General features: G+C 37.6%; 1 protein-coding gene and 1 long non-coding RNA gene across 2 annotated transcripts in view; one reads left to right on the top strand and one right to left on the bottom strand.

Annotated features, from left to right (window-relative positions):
- tex264a (testis expressed 264, ER-phagy receptor a) overlaps window positions 1-21,099 on the bottom strand; it is a 71,272-nt gene that overhangs the window by 11,677 nt on the left and 38,496 nt on the right. The window lies entirely within an intron of this gene.
- On the top strand, window positions 17,046-18,623 carry LOC130087451 (uncharacterized). Its single transcript, XR_008807369.1, has 3 exons — window positions 17,046-17,359; window positions 18,342-18,384; window positions 18,572-18,623. It is a non-coding gene; the product is annotated as an uncharacterized LOC130087451 (long non-coding RNA).

Raw genomic sequence — 21,099 nt, 5'->3', positions numbered from 1 at the left:
GTGGGTAAGATTCATAACAAAAGCAACATTTTGAGCAAAAAGCTGAGAAAATCATCTTTTTGTCAGAGATCGGATTCAGAACGATGATCACTTGTTGAACATAGATGGAGAAGATTGAGTCCATCAACAAGCTTACACAGACCTATAGCTCGTATAATATTGCTTGTTTCTGCATATTCTTTGGATGTTTTCATCAGGAGATTCAGTAAACTTTAAGAAGATGTATAATAGCGCCCCCTATACCATATAACAGTGAAAACATGGAAAGCCGTAAAATTCCACAATAGCGTGGAAAGAGTTAACCATGTTTCCCTGACCCAGGAAGGTCATTTATCTGACCCAGGAAGACAGAGAAGAGGAGTTGAAGGCGTTTAGTAGTTTCACTGTTCTCTGTCTCTTGGCTAATTGATTGGTTTTATTCTAATCCTCGGCAAAAGAGTCCTGCTCTAAGCAGAATCACCTGATACACATAAAGACTCCAGCCCTTAGGGGCCCACATGCAAATGAGAGCACATCTCCTTGAACCAGGACTGATAATGAGTGCGAGAAAAAACCCCAAAGACAATCCACTCCACACTTTCGCCCCCATGTAAACAATGTCAAAATACCGAAACAGCGAGAAACAGCAATTTAGGCAAATTGCACAAATCTTTTGTTCACCGTCAAGACTGAGCATTAATGTACTGTACATTTAGGTTATACGTTTCTAATCATGTCACTAGGGTCCTTTCAAATCTTTCAGTCTCTTATAATAGTGTCATTTGATGGCTGTTCATCAACTGCGTCAACTAGCATTGCAGTAATAACTCTCTTCCAGACACCTCATTAGTATAACAGCTTGTGCTCTCCATCACGGCTCTGAGTGACACTTTCAGTAAGACAACAAGCACTTAGCAGACTAAAATAAAAAAAACAGGAATTCTATTTATCTAATCACAGACAGCTTAGATTAAGCTAGGATTGGCCTTAGTTAGTATCACTGTAGTATTGTAATATAACACAAAGACTCATGGACAACCCTGAAATGTTTACATAACACACACACATATGCTTCTATGGTAAGGCACCTGTATAATTTTGAATGCACCGCTGAGAAACAGTTGAAAAAGCTATACATATATAAATAATAACACCTGGCGGTTCCAGTGTCACCCATTTCTCAGAGCTACGAATATCTTCATTTCCCGTCCATCATAAAAATAAATAATTAACTAGCCACTAGATTAACCAGGCCTGATATAATTGAAAGTACGCTTCCGGCATGAACATTTTTAATTATGCGTAGACGATGCTCCATTTTCCTCGTTGCCCTTTTGAATGCGAAACCACACCCTCAGTGGTGGCCGCGGGGCGAGCGTTACCCAGCCCAAAGAGTCGACATGACTCCACTTACCCTGAGCTAGACGGGGTGCAATCAGGAGATAATGAAAGTAAACGTCGCTTCCACAGCAGGATGACAAGTATCCATTTTATGTGAGCAAGCAATCATGAGAGCTCAACTGAGGGGCTTTTTCTCTCAAAAGTGAACAGAACAGCTCCACTGTTGTTACTACTGGCCAAGTTCCATAACAACAGCATAGTTTAAGCAAGTCCTGCTTAAACCAGCTTAAAATGTGATTTGTAGGTCTTCTAAGATGGTTTAGCTGGTCTCCCAAGGCAGGCCAAACAGATGTCCATCTGTTTAAACTATATAGAGCTCCCACCAAAATAAGGATGCACTGATATTAAAAATTAGGGATGCACAATATATAGGCGGCCATATTGGTATTGGCCGATAAATGTTCATTGGTCCGATAAGAAAATTAGGTTGATATATTAAAGCTAAATATTTAATATACCCAAAATGAGGTGATGTGAACATTATGGAGCATAAAATACGCTCTCATGTAATGTCTCTTTAATTCATACTGGAGATACCCTCGTGCAGAAAGTCCACAAGTGGGACTTATAAAGTCACACATTTTATGACGTTCCAGGAAATCCCTTATATAGACAAAGACATCCAGATATCACTGTAGCTGAATAAAACGCACGACATAATATAAAATATGAAAAATGGATTTTCTAAAGATCACATTAAACTGTTATTAAATTATTATTATTTTTAAAGACTACATTCAAATCAACATGCAGAATTAAACATCCCATTTAAACCTATACTATAATCTCCAGTGAACAATACAGCACTGATGTATCATGCATCCCTAATAATCAAACCAGACCAGCCCAACCATCTTAGACCAGAACTATTTCAGGCTGTACAGGTCTCTAAGATGTATTTTCATAAACTAGGAATCTTTGAGCTCTTTTTGAGACTGATATAGTGGAGACAGGACAAGAAATGGGTGTAGAGGACACATTCACATGAGCACCACTTCTCCAATTTGTTATGTGTCAAGAGTTAAACACTAAGCGTTGGCCCAACTCTATCCATTCAGTTTAATGGAATATCATTAAAAAATATCTATACATGCCAAAACAAGCTTCAAACTTTAAACAGGTCCTGATGATTTGATACTTGTCCAAGACTTCGCTGTACAGCCATAGAGATAAAAGGCTATTTATTTCCTCATCGACAGGTGAGATTTGTGCAGAGAAAGTCAATGTGTCCTGATAGATCCTGTATTCCAGCTATGATTCAGCTCAGTCCAGGCCAATTACTGCTATATAGATCAAGCTGTTTAAAGTGTGTAGCACAGTAGAGCACATGTGATGTCTGAAACAGCTTTCATCTTTAAAGCGCTCTCGTTAAATCACTTCAGGACATGTTAAACTTGTGAATGACAAAAAAGAAAACACACAGATAATGAACGTGTTCACTCAGGGCCATCACGGTCACAACAGCACTAAGAATAGTTTTGAAACAATTGGAATAAATCTGTCAATGTTTACGGTTAAACATTACTTTTGACTTGAGAGGTGTGGTTGTCTGGAACAGAGGTGTCTCTGGATGAAGTAAACATAAATAATAATTGAATAAATCACATAGACAACCTCAGAATATGAAGCACGAATGGAAGAAGAAACATTAGCATAAAACATAGCCTATACATATAAAAAAGAAAAGGTCTAAAAGGACGCTCATTTTTTTCCCTCCAACTAACCAACTGCCAACCACAAAAACCAAGGTAACAAGAGAAGTGTACAAGATGGAGCTGTCTGTCAATTCTCTTGTGAATATAAATAGCCTGTTTCATTTTTCATTTCCATTCTGCACAGGGGGTTTTCAAAGAAGGGTTCTAGGGGGCCCATAGAAATGCATCATAATTGTTATTATTATACATTTTTGGAGCTGTGAAAATGATAATGCTATTTATTGGAATGGTATGATATTTATTGGGAAAATCGACAAGACATGTTTCTCTTCGGGTTTATTTTTTTTACATCTAACATTACTCTAGTGTTCAGAAAAAGATCAAACTAGTCAATATTTTTCAGATAATATTTTAATAACTTGCTGTGGCTTCAGTACAGCAATAATATAAAAGCCAATTATTTATTTTTACAAATGACATGCCTTTATAATATCATATATATGATAGATCCAAAACAGAGATATGTTAAATTCTGGGTGGCTAGGATGAACAAATTGGCGTTTGCATTAATGCATGTAAATCTTTTGTTCTCAAAGTGTAAAAGCTACTGTCTGTTCATAATATTATGGTTTAAATGCTGATCAAGTGTTTTATTTTTGAAAACATCCCTGCTTCAGCCACGTTCTATGAGTAAGGCCTGTATTAAGACATCAGTGTTGAATCCCTTCCTGTTTGCTGTCAAAGAGTGTTGTGATTGTGAGGCTGGACACAGAGATGGAGAGGACGGGGGGGGGGAGCATGACAGGCTAGTCACGTGGAATGCCAGACGAACAAACATTTGCACCAGTGGTGGCGGATGAAACTCAGCAGGACGCGTAAAGGACTGCACCGCACAGTATAACATTACAGTTTCACACAACAAACCACAAACCATCGATAAAGGCTTGACCAAACAAAGGATCTTTTGGCTAAAAGTCCATGTATGCAAAACCTGACATTACATAATAAAAAATCAGAGGTAAAACCGAAAGATCAAGACAATAACATGAGAGAGAGAGTTAAGTGGAACGCTAAATTGATTACACATTCTCAATTTGGATGTGACTGGACTACAAACGTTTTCTTAAGAGTTCATTAGCCAGTTAAAATCAATCAAATGTAATTTGAAAGTTCATTAAGAATTAAACAACTTCCAGTGAAACCAAACCAAATCACAAAACAAATTAAAGGAATAGTTTGACTACAAGTGCAAATTAAATATGAGAGCTTAGAAGGTGGAGAGCCAACATGGTTTAAATCCACTGGTGCAAAGAAAAGGAAAACGGATAGAAATGTCAATTAAAAAAGAAAATGACACAATTGCAAAGATAGAAAAACGGAGCAACTTAACCAGAAATCATCTTAGTAACTAATTAATGTGGCTCCAAATGATAGAAAATGTATCAATATTTGTACCAATAGCTCATCTTGGAATATGCAGACAATAAAGTGGTTCTAAATGATAGAAAATGCATTAATATTTGTACCAGCAGCAGCTCATTTTGCAACATGTGGATAATAAAGGACTCACATCTATTCATATGTAAAACTGGGAAAAACACACATTTAATTGTTCAGCATGCTCATTGAATCATCAACAAATATTGTAATTTCATTCTTAAGGAGCCTCAAATGAGCTAGTTTCTATAAACACACTGTACAATGTAGATACAATATAGAGGAAGTCTGAGAGAGAGAGAGAATCCGAGGAAAAGAGTGACAGAAGGGAAATACTCCAGGGAAATGTCGTGACTTTGTTCTTTCAGGCAGCTGCTCCATGGATTTTTCTCCTCCCACAAACAGAATGTGAGCACTCACAGGTGAGCACATCCCCAATCTCCCTCATCTCCCTGGGCTCCCGCTGTTACATAATACACACCTTTCTCAGCGCAATCACAGGCCAGTCATAGAACTGAGAGTTGCTCCATATAGCCAGTGTCCATGTGACACAACAAACCAAAAGGTTTCTATCAATTTCAGAGGGCAAATCTGATGCTTAGCTATCATTAGTGTCGTCACAGTGTTGACTATATACACTGAAAAAAACCCAAAGTACATTTACTTCATACAGTATTTTGTAAATTTTACATGTATAGAATTAAGTAATACTGTAACTCAATTTAACTTGGCCAGTTTGAGTTCATTGTGTTATTTTTACTTGCTCATTTGAAGTTTACTTTGCAATACTCTGGTTCAAGTATATTTTACTCACTCTTTGTTTGTAAATTTTACTCAAACTATGTAGCAAATAAATTAAGTCATTCTTTTAAACATTTAAGTTTACAAAACAGTAGATATTCTTGTTCCACTTTCAACCAGCAGAGTGATGTACCAATCTGAATATTGTATAATCTATAAGTCAACATATAGCAACAATAAAAGCAATGATAAAACAGTGTAAATACAACTGGAAAACAGTGCAACCTTATTATCCGTATAGTGGCACTGCATGATGGGAACACCACTATATGACTAGTGAGTACTTAATTTTATAACTTTGATATTTACTTGAAGAATTCCAAGTAAAATGTACTTATAAGTTCAAGCTTTAATTGAATACTAATATAAAATGTACTTTTTTTTAAATTCTTGCCTGAACTAACTGAATTAATGTAGAAATAATATTCATTATCATTTTTATCAATCTATCAAATCTCAAAACCAAATATGATAGCACAGCAATTAAATAAGTGTGCTCTCTACACCCTGATTTCAAATAAACTTTAGAATCAAAACTATAAGGTACAGTCGTGCTCAGAATTAATGACACCCCTGGTAAATATGATCAAAACTGGCTGTAAAAAATAAATCTGCATCGTTTATCCTTTTGATCTTTCATTCAAAAAATTGTCAAAAATCTAACCTTAAATTGAAGTAAAAGAATTGAAAGTGGAGGGGAAATCACATTATGAAATAAATGTTTTTCTCTAAAACACGTTGGCCACAATTATTGGCACCCTTTTATTAAATACTTTTTGCAATCTCCTTTTTCCAAGATAACAGCTCTGAGTCTTCTCCTATAATGCCTGATGAGTTTGGAGAACACCTGACAAGAGATCAGAGACCATTCCTCCATACAGAATCTCTCCAGATCCTTCAGATTCCCAGATCCATGTCGGCGCTTCTTCTCTTCAGTTCAGCCCACTCATCAGGTCAGGGAACTGGGACGGTCATGGCAGAAACCTCATTTTGTGCTCCGTAACAAATTTTTTGCATTGATTTTGATGTTTGTTTTGGATCACTGTCCTGATGGAAGATCCAACCACGGCCCATTATAAGATTTCTAGCAGAAGGCGTCCACGGTGCCATGTATCTGAACAAGAAGTCCAGGACCTCCAGCAGAAAAATATGCCCACAACATTACAGATCCAACGGTTTATTAAATTGTACACATGGGGTACTTTTTATCCTTGTGTGCTGTGCACCAAACCCATCTAGCGTGTTTGCTGCCAAAAAGCTCTTTTTTTAGTTTCATCTGACCACAGAACCCTGTGCCGTTTGAAGATCCAGTCGTGTCTGACAACTGAGTTTGTTGGAGTTTGTTTTTGGACGAGTGAGGAGGATTTTTCTTGAAACCCTCCCAAACAACATGTGGAGATGTAGGGGTTTATGGGTTTAAACCTAAATCTAACAAAATTGTATGCTCCTTTATAGTGATGTTTAGATATTTTTAAAGTGAACATTTTTAAAGTGAACATTTCTGGATAAAAACGTGAGCAAAATCTGTAATCGTGTCCTTCAAAATCATTAATTCATAAGGAAACTGGCTAAGCCAGCAGGACCAGGAGATGAGCATCATGAACAGAGAACGACTAGACATGCCCATCAAAAGTAAGTGAGAAAAAGGAGGCCTATCAGTCACCTGAGGGCATAATAAGACAAGAGGACAGCAGCTGACAGCACACGCATCTACTTGTGAGACAACAAATGAGGCCGACAGTCCACTGAATAACGAGGCAGAGGTCAGAGAGAGGAGGAGACAGATAGTTCAAGCAAGACGGAGGAAGAGAGAGAGAGCGAGGGGCCATTTAAGTCTCATATAAGTAGTGACAGGAAGTAGCTTCAAGAGCATCTCAACAGCATGCCCGCTTCCTTTGCCCACAAGCTTCAAACACAAGGTCTGATCATCCTTGCTCGCAAACTCTCCAGCTAACGACAGATATCCCTGCCTATTCTTAGACCAGCGATTTCTTACAAGGATCCCTGGGCAACGCGCATACGCTGGAATTAATACATCCACAAATCACAGTGACAATTGGCGACAGTCCCCGAAGCCCTTCCTCCCCTGCCTATTTACTTTCATACGCTGTCACACACTCACGGACACATGGATCTGTAAGAACAGAAGCAAACTCCATTTCACACCTCCGGTGCTGTTCAATTCCGACCATCCCTTGTGGTCGCACGCTTGAAGAGGGCTATATTTTTATCTTACATGATAACACCTTTATTCTCCGCCCTCCATCTGTGCGGGCATGTCCAAACCGGCGACAGAGTTATGAAAGTTTTCTCTCTTTTTTTGTCCATATAGAACAAATGAACACACTACGGATGGCGTGTGCCTGTGCGAATGCGGGTCTTTGTGAAGTGTGTGTCTGGGTATGTGTGGGTGAGTGTGTATTGTGTACCCTGCCGATCAATGGATTTCCTGATGAACAGTAATTGTGGGGACTTAGTCAACAGCGGTGCCGAGTCGACACAGAAGTCCTAAATCGATTGGTTACATTCTCCCTCAGCACAGCCAATCAACACTAACCTAACAGTCACACTTCCTAACTGTTTTTGCAATTGTAAATGACAATTCGGTTGTTTAAAAGGGTGAATCTCGCAAAGAAATGTCCCAGTCATATAAGCACAAAATTTAAGAGAATCATTTATTGGTTACTCTCGGTAATAATAATAATACTTATTATTAGTAGTAGTAGTAGTAGTAGTCTTATGGTGATTTATTTATTGTAAATAATTATTATTTAAAAATAAATGAGTTTGAATTGCTTAAGTCTAAGACTGGATCATTATTGTAGTGATTATTATGTTTCTAGCATGTTATATGTTAATTGCTGGAGTGTGTAGCTTTTCATTTCTTAAACAACCATGTAGGAAAACATATCATGGCCATATTCCAGGATGACAATGTCAAGATTCATCAGGCTCAAATTGTGAAAGAATGGTTGGAGGGAGCATGAAGAATCATTTTCACACATGAATTGGCACCTCTGAGTCCAGACCTTAAACTCATTGAAAGTCTTTGGGATGTTCTGGAGGAGCCTTTACAGAGTGCTGGACTCTTGCATTGTCAATACAAGATCTTGACCAAAAATTGATGCACATCTTGATGGAAATAAATGTTGTGATGTTATTTCCATCAAGAGGTGCATAGATTTTTGGTCAAGGTCTTGTATTGACAATGCAAACAGCGACTTTTTTTTTGGGCGGGCAGTGTGTATAATAGAATAAATAAATGCTCATTACATTATAAGATTTTTTTGTATGTCACAATGGGAAAAATCTCAATGGTACCAAAATAGCTTCATCCCCTTTTTGCAAAATATAACAATTTACTTTTTTTTTCTTTTGATTTTGGGGTGAATTCAGAAATGTCTTGACAGTATTCTGAGATTAATCCAAAAAACAAACAAATGATGAGTTTCAGAATCCCTTATTTACTTAGAAGGAAAACTTCAACACATGTTCTGTTTTAACATTTCATGGATCAATATTTAGTTCCTGGTGAGTCTGTTCTTATATAAAGATCTCTGCATCAACCTTTTCTTTCCTCTAAACACATACAATACAGCTCAGCACAAACAAATCTGTTTGGCAGAGGCCTATTCTCTCTGCTCCCTAACAGACATACAATGGTATGTGGAAACAGCTAATTAAAAATCCATTTACGCTTGGCATTGGTAGGACACACACACACACACACACACACACACACACGCACGCACACGCACGCACGCACGCACACACGCAAACAGAATGAGCAGTATAAGCAGTATATAGTGAAAGGACACTTTTATCTCATCTAGTCTCATCATGTCATCAGAAAATGTGCTACTGGTATAGTGTCAGGGTCAGCTGTGCATATTGGACATATATCCTCATCCGCCAAATCTGACAAGGATAGATACGCCGACAAACAGGCACTTGACAGCCATGAACGTGGACATGTAGATGGAAGCCTGCTTATATTCATGGCTGTCAATTTGTTCTTTTTCTTTATATCCCAGATGTTTAAGTCAACCACTGGGAGTGTTTGCCTTTACCTTCCTTTATGTAAAAAAAACACATCAACTATATAATACAAAACGCATAGCAAAAATAAAATTATAATTCTCATGCATTATGAATGAATGAACGCATGAACGAACGAACGACTAAAAAATGAAAAATTAGCCTAGTGAGTAGTACAAGCATGCAAATTGACACCCAGCTACATCTGGTCTATTAAAACACTTGAGACATCAGGACTGATTTTTGCCTGAGCTCTCACATGGCAGTGTGATGATGTCAATGAGAGAAGCAGACAAAAGACAATATCTGGAGGGTAAAAAGACATTTCTGGCTATCTGAGGGGTTCTGAGTCTGATAGATAGTAATGGTGGTGAATTGCTAAATCTTTAAGCAAAATATATCTAAGCAAAAAAAGAGGCATGGGGCTTTAAAGGTGCTGCAACATGAGGATGTATGCCTCTGACCCCTTCTGACCCCTGCACCTGGGCCCTGGTTCACCCCTGGCCAGCAACTATTAGTGCAGAAAGAGCACAGCACTAATAGTCAGTATTTACTGTCTTCACTGCTAAGAAGCCTCTTTTCCTGCACTAATGACTGTGATTTTAAGAGAGAGAGAGACAGACAGACAGACAGGTTGGGGGGGGGGGGGGGGTTGGGGGGGGCGGTGCATCTCTGGAGTTTGTGAGAAATACAAGACAGTTTTTTTATGTTCTGGTCAAAATGTAATAGTTGAGTGTCTCAAATGCCAATATTACAGTGAACAATTGTGGCAGCACTAACATCAATGTTTTACCATGCAGTTGACCAACTTGTTATATAAGAATGTGAGACTGCAGTTGAATGTGTGTTGAGAAGTATATGGGATTTTTTTTTTTTTAAATGATATGGGGAAGTAGCTACAGAAGGAAATAAAAAAAGGAGATGAAACAGATGTTAACAGAACACTCGGCTTCCCCTGCTGTCCAAAATGAGCTACAACTTAGATAACTATAAAATCAGTAAAACAGTATTGAAGATGATGAAACCCCTAAGGCCTGTTCACACCAGTCGTTATTGTTATAGTTGTGGTGTTGACTTTTCTTATTCACATAAAATTAGAATGATTAATAAAACCGTATAGCTATTGTCTTTGGTGTGAATGGACTTTTAATCCTAGTAAAATCGCATACAAAAAACACACACGGGTTTTGCTTTTATAAAATGGAAGCCAACTGTATCATGATAAAAGAAACCTTGCAATGAGTCATTTTGAACATTTATATATCATTGATTAATTGACATATTATAACAATACAAAGCAGGTTGAAAATCGGTGGTTTTTTTACACTTTAACTTGCTTTTTCCTAATAATAGTCTGCTTATTCAAACAAGGTCAACAGGAACTATACATGTAATCAAAACCACGTCGCTTCCCACAATCTGCAATCATGACCCTTCTTATGATGGAGACTCTAACAACAGGCTTCAATCGTTTTGTGGCCAACTCTCAGTACGTATTTTCTTCAAAATGGACTGATTTTCCATATCTGTATGCTTCATTTACATAGTCATCATCAACAGTCACAGCAACTCAATAACCTGTTGAGTCAAGGGCCCTACCAACTCTCTTTGGTCTGTTATCTCTCGCTGACTGTTATCTATGGCGATGTGTACCAAACATGTTACTAGCATGCCTAAACTTAAATGAAGAGCATCATTCACAGAGAAAGATAAGTCAGTGTTTACCGAATATAAATTGTTTCTCACTAAAGCTGACAAGAGTTTGGTGCACACAAACATATACTGTCTAAGGCAAGCCCTGAAGCAACACATCACACATATTCACAGGGCAAAGTCAGTCTATCGCTTACCTGTGAATTCAGTCTATTACAATTGTATATGTTTGCACTAAGCTCCAGTTCTTATCAGTGAGTTTCATGTCGGTTTGAATTGATATTTAATCTGTCATCTAACCGTTTACTAAAGCAAAAACACTTGGAATTCTTAATCATGCTGCGAAAGCAATTTGTATTTATATATCAACTGTATCAGCTTTCATTTGAGAAATTAACTCATAACCTTAATCATAAATCTGACACATTGTGGAGACTCTGGAGACCCTTGTATATTTTCTTATAGAAACTAATTGTCTGTTCCAGGAAGACTGAATTTACTGTTTACATTATTATTATTATATTTCTTTATGTATCTGTGTAATTTATGCAGGTAGAGATCCATATTCATATAATTTAACTCTTATCATTTTTGTGCTTTTTGTTAGTTTGCACATTGTTGTTATTGTATATGTTTGATAATTTAGAAAGTGATTAAAAACCTAATACTACTAATAAAAATGATGGTTCTGGATCCTGTCATTGGACGTAAATATATTTATGACTGATTCGATTCAGCTATATATTTTTTGGTCAATCTCTAAAAATAACCCTGATGATTGTCAGCATGTCAGTTCTTGCCATGAGCTGTTCAGTTCTTCCAGATAACTTCAGTTCACGGATACCAACCGCATGACAGCCCGGCAGCCTCTCTCTGGGCATCATTAAAGGTTAACCTCGAGGTTAGGCTTGAAGCATTCTTCAAATTATTAAAAACGTTCAGCAATTCTAAAACGCTAACCCAACCATGAGCCCATACGAACAGAAGGATGTTGCTGCATACATGCAGCTCCACTATTAGTCCTATTAGTCCACGAAAACCGACAAAGGAAACAATATCATTCACACAGTCCTATTATCCGAGGGAAGACCAAAACAAACATCTGATGATGCAGTGCCAAATCTTTCACTAATGGAGCTAAAAAAAAGAATTGGCACAATTATTTTTGTTTGCTGTCTGCTGCACCCTTTGTGCTTCCTGATAATATCCACATCACAGTGCTGTGGAATGGGGCAGTTTTGTAATGTTATGGCCTGTGTTCTAGTTTGAAGTTCTGCACTTGCAAAAAAAAAAAAAAAAAACTTGCTAATTGGTTTTTTAGTTCCCTGTTGGGATGTCAGAGAGCTTTGTCAGCACTAAAGGGGAGGGCAGAGGAAAATATGGGTAAAAAAAAAAACTAAGTCCAAGTCCCCATCCAGTTTCCCGGCGAGAGTTTGTGCTGTTGTGGCCAGAACCACATGGCCCGAGGCTGAGAGGGAAATAATACAGGTAAATGATGACAGAGAGAAATTTTAAAACCCAACGGGAAAGATGAGAGCTGAAATCACTTTCAAACACAGGCACGGTGCCATTCAGAGTGCATTAGCTGAATGTGAATAAAATGTGTAGAATGAGTAGATGGGGTGTGCTAATGTTTAGAGGCTGATTATATGTTTATTGGTGATTCAGTCTGGCAATTCTGGGAAACTGAAGGACCTAGGAGGGAGAACTTTTTCTCCAAATCATCAAAACAGTCTTACATGACATCCATTCTGAGAACCAGCAGGCAATAGCTAGAAGCTGTGCAGTAGATGCTTGTTTAGCACACAATAACTGCATATGAAAGCTAACAAACGTTTCTCAACTTACTCTTTTAAGTCTCCTTTTGTGTGGATGTCCACAATAAAGAGATAAATAAGAAAATGCCATTCATTAGGAAAGAGACAATCAATAAACAAGAAATTATTTAATCATGTGGGCAAGGGATGCAAGGGACTACATTGAATCAGCCAATATTTTCATATTTCGAATTATCGGATTGGTCTGATCGGCCATTTTTGGAAGCAGATAATATCAGGACTTTTATTTTTTTCTATCCATTAAACTTTTTTTCTCTGTTAGTACTAAACTTTTTATCCTCTTTTTAGAAAATGTTTAATTAGCCACCCACTTATTTTTATGCAAATTTAGAAAAAATTGCATAAAAATTGTTGAGGGAAATATTTAAAAATAAAAAATGTATATACTCGCTTTAGGTGGCTACATTTTTAATTCAGTAAGAAGACGTACATTAACAATGATGGAAAAACATTTACAATATAAATTTCTAGAAGAGTACCAAAAAAGTAAGAAAATATCTTCTTTATCGGCTTTATGTGAACATTGTTTTTATTATATTCCTTTTTTTCAATAATTAAATTCACAACTTAGAGGGAAATATTTTCTGACTACATGTAGCTTCATTGTGAACAATGATGATGCAAAATAAAAAACTTCTTTTTTTTTTTTTACATTTACAGTATAAAATTGGCTATAACACTGGTTACAAGCCTTAGTAAAAAAAACATTATTAGTCATAAATAAATAATTAAATAAATATCCATGCATTCCCTACTGTGGTCTTTTTCAGACTGTCGACCAGACCAGCGTCTTGTACTTGGTCTATAGGACATGTAATGGTGACTAATTTAGAGTTCCAAAGAGAAGTGTGTAATAAACTCTCCGTCTTGAGTTTTGTGAGTTTAGCTGTTTCCCCCTTCATCCAGAGGCCTGGCTTATGTGAGCTTGTTGCCAGGGCAACTGTCTCCTCTGAGCATCACTTTTCCATGGAGACAGAATTCTTTGATAATCCAAGGGATTGAGAGAGAGGAGGAGGGTGAGAGGAGTAGAGTGCTTTGCTGTGTCCTCTGAGGCAGACAGGCTCACTCAAACACACACACACAGACACACACAAGTATCGTGTATTAACTAAATGCAACAACTCAAATGCCACTGACTACATAAAACCTCACAGATGCACAGACTCTAAACTAGGAAGAGGTGTCACAGTGTAACACTAGACTTTTATATTTTTGGAAGAAAATGCTTGCACAAGCTAAATGCACCATGACATGGTGTTCAGGGAGGTTTTGTTTTAAAGAATCAATTTGAAACCTTAAGTGATTTTGCATTTTAGTCTGGGACTAGAATTAAGCCTTGTCTCTGAAACCGTTACAATTTCATTTTTAAAGTTTTACGAATTCATTTTTACCATTTTGAACTTATTTTCTAAATGTTACTAGTTTTATCTCATAACGCTACAATTTTATTCACATAATTTTGGCTTTATTTTCGAAATATTACTATTATGAAGTCAAGAATAAGAGAACGAAACAATAAAAGTAAAAAAAGTCCTCCTCATCAAGTCACATGATTGGAGGCATCACTCATGCATGTGGTTTGTTCCTATTACAAACGAATAAATAACAATATTAGCGATCAAGCACCACTAATTAACAATTTACCATCTGTAAAACCTCCATGAAAACATATAGAGAAAAACACAATGAGCACCAAAACTGTCACACTGCCATTTGGGAGAGACATTCTTGCATTTTGAACACATGCAAGGAACATGAAAGAAAACGAGGGAAATAGAAATTGAGGATGAGGATTGGGAATTGTTCTGTGATGTGTGACTGCAGCAAATGGAAATGTTATCCCTCATCATTAGTGCACGACTAACAACCAGACCCAGCACAGCCATTCGCCGCTACCTCATTATAAAAGTGCATATTAGTGTGTGATTGTGCAATTGAGTGAGTGAGCAAGAGGGCACAGAAAGAGACGGGGTGTAATATGGGTCAGATTATCATGCCTTGTGTCATGCTCTTTTCTTCCTAACGCTATGAAAAACAGATCCACTCCCAAGGCGGTAGAATGGTGTTGGTTGTAGATGGTGCTATAGGCAATGCTAATGGCGGGGAGTAGATGAGATTTCCACTGACGCATATGCACATTTCTGCAGCCGCTAACTCCATGCGTAGGCCAGAGACATGGACATGGTGTTTGCCATGCCTCACTGGTTTTTCTGCCCATTTCTCAAAGCCTGACCTACACTGAGTCCTGTCATAAAGAAGAATTTATTTTGTACCGAGTGACAGAATACCAAATGGGGCTAATAAAAATAATAATAATAATAATAATAATAATACAGCTGTACCACAGGGAAAGGGTTTTTTCCAGATTTAATGTATTTTTAACATTCATTTCTCCACAGTTCTGGCAGAGGGTTTTGATCTGAGCTAATTGAATTTGTCGCTTTGTTAAGCTACTATTCCAAAGTGCCCAAAAATAAACGTATTTTTTTCGGAGCCTTGTTTGTTTTACTAAACAACCAATGCAACAGCATTAGCCTCGGTGTTGCCACTACCAGCTCTGGAGAACTCAATATTGCAGTGTTTATTATAAATGATTTATCCGTGTTGGATTTTTTATCTTATTCCTAAATGACAATGATTCATATGGTTCTATTAAACCTTTGACAAAAATCAGCCGGAACATTCAGATCTGCATCTGCACTGCCGCTGACCCAGAGAGGGCAGTTTCAATTACATCCTTACGCCAGTAGGTGGCGACACGTGACTGTTACATATTTTTATTGACATGTCATTGAATCATTCATTCAAGAGATTTGTTAAAAAAAACTGATCCATCCAGTAAAAAAAACAAGTGAAGTATTTATGAACCATTGAATCATTCATTCGAACCACTTAATTTTTAATAATTCAAATGAATGAAAAAGTTTTAAATGTAGCACTGTAGCAATTCATATAAAAATGCATTTCTAATCAGTGTACATCATTTTTTTATGCGCCCATGAGCCATTTCATTTACCCATGCATGTTTTTTTTCTTCGTTTTTTTTTTTTTTTTTTAAAACAATGTCTTTTTTATTCCTTGAAATTACTAAAAGAATTACTGAAAGAAAATTAGTTCCTTACAATTCCCATCCCTACTTCTAACACAGCAAGAAACAGCATCATGCGATCACATGGCGGCAATCACAAAAAGGTGACCTTATAGCAATCAGAATAGCTTTAGCAACCAATCATAATCTCCAGTGAGTGTACATCATTTTTGTACTATTCTTAAAAGTACTATTCATTTGTCCTTGCACTTGCTCCATCTATCTCTTTGTCTCTTTCCTGACTTAACATGCGCTCATCCTTCTGCCCCTGTCCTCGCTTTGTTCCCACGTGTCCCTTTTACCTCCGTCTCCTCTGTGGAAATCACTCACTGCCTATCGACACAACCCGAGATGCATTTTAGCATAGCTCAACACCCTCGACAAGAGGTGCTACATTCCCCTGCCACAGTAACACGACAAATTAAACAACCATCAAAAGCATCTGTCCATTAAGGTGGTAACCCACACAACCATAACTTTTATTAACCACTTCTCTAATCGAAAGAAGATGTGAACAGATCTTGGATGAGTTTCGCAGCGCACATAACCAGGATGCCGCAGTCCCTCAGGAAGATGAAGGGACGGGTGGCTAGAGGTCTGTGGGTCGATGGCGGGAGGTTAATGGCCCCCAGCCCCCCCTCCCCCCTTCCCCTTCTAAATTCACTAGGAATAACAGGAGTAGGAAGAAGTGCTTTCTGCTCATGGGCGCTAAGGCGGGAGCGGTCAGATGTGAGTTTTATTGCCCTTGCATTGCCTGCGTCAATCAATAGCCGCTGGTGGAATGAAGCTGGCTGTGTTAAAACACCACTTCCACTCCTGTGAGCTGAGAAGTCTGGCGGCACTCAGGTGGATGAGACTGAACCCCAGCAGGCTGAGAGAGCATGAGCTGCAAGCATTTAAGCGTCTAGGACTGAAGGGGTACAACAGAAAAAGCAGTTTTAGCATCTCTCTGACCTCTCCCTCCAACTGACTGAAAGATATTACCTTCTTTTCCCTCAATTTATCCCCAATCTTTTTCTGTACTGGTCATATGCCAGTCTGGTATTTAGCTATGGCTTTCTACTAGGCCTGGGTTAAAAATATATTTCTCGACTTTAATCAATTCTCATTGAACTGATATTGATTCTTAAATCCCAAGAATCGATCGTTTAATCTACACTGTTAACTTTCGCTGTAGATTTAGCAGCACAGTACTGTAAAAACCTACAGTACAATACTGCATTTCTATATTACAGTAAAATACCGTAATTTGCATTGCATTCTGGGTAATTTTGTTTGAGCGGGAACATTTTACAGTACATTTTAGTGTTGCTGTAACCTAGCTGTAACCTGGCTGTAACATGCCAGGCAAATATACAGGGTTGCTGTAAACAGAGAGCGCGCGCGCCGCCTGACTGACGTCAGAGCACAACTGCGGCAGTTCACTCACTCAGCGCGGATATCTCACTCTGCGGATATCTGGAAATTTGGTAAGTTAATTTTGAATTTTATAATAAGGTTATAGGATGTTACGCTATAGTGTGTAGCCTACATAGCTTTTAATGTGAAATGACAGTGAAAGTTTAGCCAGCGACGGTTGCAAAAACACTGTTCAGTTTGTTAACGTTATCTGCTCTTTCACCCCGCTGCTTGTCCTGACATTTTCAAATTTAACGTTATAACTCCGTGAATTAACATTACCTTACGGTTTATTTCGACCAAAACAGATTTGGTGATTGTTGGAACGGTGGAAAGACAAAACCGATGGTCTTTTGTGAGTTTTATTTTGTTTCTGTCGAGTTTTAATTAAATGTGTTTTACGATGGTCTGCGAGATAAAATTACTGCATTTGACATGTTAGTCTAACGTTAACTGTTAGGCCTATCTCTGTAGGGAACACCCGAGCCTGTCAGTGGTAAAAACAAGCACTTATAACAGACATAACGATATACATTTTGATCAAACTGCTATATTTGCAGTCCGTTTCCCGAATGACGAACTTGATGATTTTATGATCAATACTGGACCAAATTGAAGTCGTTTAGACACAAAATAAGACGCGTGAAAATAAGGCTTAAAATATTGCACTGTCCTTTGCAACGCAAAATGGGTGATTTATTTGGGCTTAGAGAGATGGGCTTAGAGAGATTGGCTATTGGTACCAGTTTAGCCTTTTACTTCATTTCTATTTAGGCAGGAGACCCAGTTATATTGATTATTATAATAATTAAAAATATAAATAAAGGTGTAAATTGTTGAAAAACTTCAGACTATCAGAGTTAATGATCTATTAGGCAACAAAGATAAGTAAACTGCATGCCAAAAAATCAAGTTAGAATATTTAGAGAGGTCAAGTGAAGCTTATGTTTTATTAACCTAACTTAGATGTATTGTAAGCAGATTTATGAGATATTTCCTTAACAAGAAACACATAACCGTTAACTGAATACTATTTATTTTGATTTCTTACAGCTCTACAGTGTGGGACAATTTGCAGCCTGGGAAGGAGTTTTATGTAAGTATTAGCCATGTTAATACAATGTTTTAAACTTAAAGTTTTAAAATCTAAAGATTACTTTTTTGTGTGTGGCTGTTTTTGTTATTTCTACAGAATTTTCTCTCTTCCACTGTCTGTCTGCTCATCTTTGTTGCTGTGGCTAACAGATTTTGTCATGTGTTTTTGTGTGTCATGTCTTTTTCAGTTTTGGTCATCGGTCCAAGGTTCCAGTACCACCTCAAAATCCCAGCCAAGTTAAAGGGATACTCTACTGGTTTTTCATATTAAACTATGTTATTCCCTTAACTAAGACGAGTTGATACATACCTCTCTCGTCTCAGTGCGTACACTACATCGCTGTCTTGCGGCGAAACTTTGTTAGATCTTATCTCAGCCCTGTTCATTCAATACGTGCCAAGAAGAGAAGCGACCAAACACCTCCACGTTTTGCCTATTTAAATACAGTTACACGAGTAGTGTAACTCGACCTAGGACGGTGACACAAAATAAAACGTTGCGCTTTTCTAAGCGTGTAAAATGGATAACATATTGTATGGCAGAAAACCATAGCAAGTGCTTGGGAGCACTTCGACTCGGCGCAGTAATATCATCTCTCGTGAAAAGTCCGCTCCCGTTGAAATGAGAGGGAGGAGGAGAGGGAGCGGGGGGAGAGGACTTTTCACGAGAGATGATATTACTGCGCAGAGTCGAAGTGCTCCCAAGCACTTGCTATGGTATTCTGCCATACAATATAGTTATCCATTTTACACGCTCAGAAAAGCGCAACGTTTTATTTTGTGTCACCGTCCTAGGTCGAGTCACACTACTCGTGTAACTGTATTTAAATAGGGAAAACGTGGAGGTGTTTGGTCGCTTCTCTTCTGGGCACGTATTGAATGAACAGGGCTGAGATAAGATCTAACAAAGTTTCGCCGCAAGACAGCGATGTAGTGTACGCACTGAGACGAGAGAGGTATGCATCAACTCGTCTTAGTTAAGGGAATAAGATAGTTTAATATGAAAAACCAGTAGAGTATCCCTTTAAGTATGTCCAGCTACAGCTGCAAGTCATGCAGTTTCTCAACCTCTCTCTTAAATGCGTTCACATGGTTTTAATAGTGTAATTGATCAATAAATTTTTTTTTGGACAAGAACATTGTTTGGATTGTCTTTTGATTTGCAGTTATTCTGAAGTTGCATTATAATATTATTGCCTATAGATTTATATACTGTAATAACTACATATTATATAGTTATAATATCATTAGTAATTTGAAAATTACAATGTTTTGCAATAATGTATCAATATATCAATATAGATATTACAGTACAATATCGTATAAATTACAACAGAAGCAGACAAAAATGACAAAATACAGTAAAAATACAGTACAATACTGTTTTGTAGTTTACAGTACTGTTCGTGTGTACTGTAAATTGAATTACAGTACAGTTACTGTAAATCGAAATACAGTACCTTGCTGGCAACCTTGCTGCCAGTACTGTACTGTAAAAATACAAGAAAATTGTTAACAGTGTATACTATGCTTTCAGAACTTTGTATTGAGCCTCCCGTCCAATAAATCGCAAAAGGCTTTGTTTTGTTGTGTTTTTGAAATGAAACAAAGTCTCAGCTTTTAAAATCTGCCAATTTTATTACAAATTTCAAAGAATAAATACTGTTTTGGTGCTCTTTAATGTAGCGTGACGGATCGCTGTAGCAGGCTTCAAACGAAACAGAAGCGGAGCGCACATGAACTGATCATCTCTTCCTCTTTACTACTAGTTATAGCATGAAATAAACATGGATGAACGTCAGCAAGTATGTTGAAAGATACAATACAATTTACTCTATTAAATCATGTTTAATGTCTGAATCAGTGTTTCAACTGCGGAAAGACCGTCAATAAAACTTTTAACTTGTAAACAATATATCTCGTAATGTTATACATTTACCTCAGAAAAGCCATTCAATGACTATAACTTACAACCATCCCCTTCCATACAACTAAGAACAGTTTATTTTTAATCATTTTACAAAATGCCAAGACAGTGGAAAAGAAAGAAAGATAGATAGTGTTTCGTTTCCAGGTCAGTCAGAAAATGTTGAGGATTCTGAGACCTCAGACAATGAAAACATTTGTGTTGTCTGTATGGAGCCATTTGGCAACTCAAAGTGTGGGTAAAATGTGCCCTATGCAGTCTCTGGGTTCACCACTCTATGGTTAACAGCATTCATTTGTCACCATTTTGGCTCTGATTGAGAATATTGACATAAACTCACACACACTTTGATCATTTTTTTTTGTTAGACCTATGTTCTTTACACAGGCATACTGGAGTTGAGTTTCCATTGAGCATTAATTCCGTTAAGAAAGCTTGTTCTAGTAGACTAATTCACACACACACACACACACACACACACACACACACACACACACACACACACACACACACACACACACACACACACACACACACCTGAGTCAGACAAAAAGTGGATTTGAGTTATGTTCAATCACAGAGAGACATTGATTTGTATTGTTCTTTTGGATGGTTACAATAAACCTGTTTTTAAAGCACATTACATGTTGTAGCTGCTGTTTTTGCTCACCTAAGCCTGTGTTACAACCAGCTCCAGTAGTGGGGTAGATTGTAACCAAGAAACCATGCATTTGACATCAACTCATAAGGGCTTGTGATATTCAGAGGTATGCAGAGGTTTGAATCTGT

The sequence above is a fragment of the Rhinichthys klamathensis genome, unplaced genomic scaffold (genome assembly GCF_029890125.1).
Source record: "Rhinichthys klamathensis goyatoka isolate OS25496 unplaced genomic scaffold, OSU_Roscu_1.1 h1tg000109l_1, whole genome shotgun sequence".
In the NCBI taxonomy this organism is placed as follows: Eukaryota; Metazoa; Chordata; class Actinopteri; order Cypriniformes; family Leuciscidae; genus Rhinichthys; species Rhinichthys klamathensis.
This window is presented reverse-complemented; position numbering and strand designations above follow the sequence as displayed.